This window comes from Pteropus medius, unplaced genomic scaffold (assembly GCF_902729225.1).
Source record: "Pteropus medius unplaced genomic scaffold, Ma_sr-lr_union100, whole genome shotgun sequence".
Lineage (NCBI taxonomy): Eukaryota > Metazoa > Chordata > Mammalia > Chiroptera > Pteropodidae > Pteropus > Pteropus medius.
Window position 1 is genome coordinate 717,209 of NW_024349224.1, and position 1,124 is coordinate 718,332.

Genomic DNA, 1,124 nt, shown 5'->3' on the forward strand with positions numbered 1-1,124 from the left:
CACAGGCAAAGGCGGGGGCTGAGAGGGCCTGGGAGCCACGCGGCCGTGTTAGGCCCCAACCACTCCCGGTCTCACCTGCCAGGCCTCAGGCCAAAGAACTCCCTGGGCCTCGGTTTCTTCCTCTGGACAACGGGTGAAGGTGGCACCCACCTCCTAGGTGGCGGAGGCCCAGGCGGCCTCAGAGGTCCTCGTGATGAGTTCCGCCCTGCGGGGAAGGAGGAAGGGCGGGGCAGAAACGGCACAGGTGACCTCTTCCCTGCACCGCCCGGCCGGCCCTCCAGGACGGCTGCCGGCCCGCCTCCCCGCTCTGACTGCGTGTCTGCTGACCCCGTGGCGGCCACCGTTTGGCCGCTGTGTCCCGTCTCCCTGACAGTCGGGAGCTCCTGAATGGGACATGGATGTTAGAGCACCTGAACGATCACTTTTGATGGCTAACAAATAGGCCACCGTGACTCAGGTTCTGATGAACAGAGGTCATTTTCTGCCATACTCCCTGCCTTCCATTCCGACTCCTCCCAGGACAGGGGCCCCCGCAAGGGCACACTTCAGAGCTGCTGACGACCTTGGGTGGCAGCTTCCTCAGCCCTTATGGCAGGCACGCACCGGTGCCCGTGGTTACGGTTTGTGACCGTGAGTTGCTGGGGTTTCTGGCCGTGTCGGCATGGGCCTTGCATCTGTTCTGTGTGTGTCCATGTGGGCATGTGTGGCTGCCGGTGCACATGCGCCTGTGTGCATGCATGCAGGTGCGTGAGTTTATGTACGCTTTGTGCATGCCCGCGAACGTCCGTGTGCACGGGTCTGATGCAGGCCTGCACGTGTGTGTCTGTGCATCTGGGTGCTGTGTCTGGGCGTGTGTGTTTGCCGTCTGTGCCTGTCTGTGTGTGTGAGCAGTGTGGGCCTGTGCCCACGCGTGCGCGTATATCTCAACGCTGGAGACCTCGTGCGGTGTGTGGGGGGCTGTGTGTGCGTGAAGGCACCAGCGAGGGGGCAGGCACAGCTATTTTGAGGTCTCAAGTCATCACTCAAGAAGGAATGTGGAGCAGACAAAGTCGCTCATCCAGTTATTAATATGAGAGCTGAGATCTTGACGACAAACGATGATGCGCCTTTGCAGACAGAAGAGG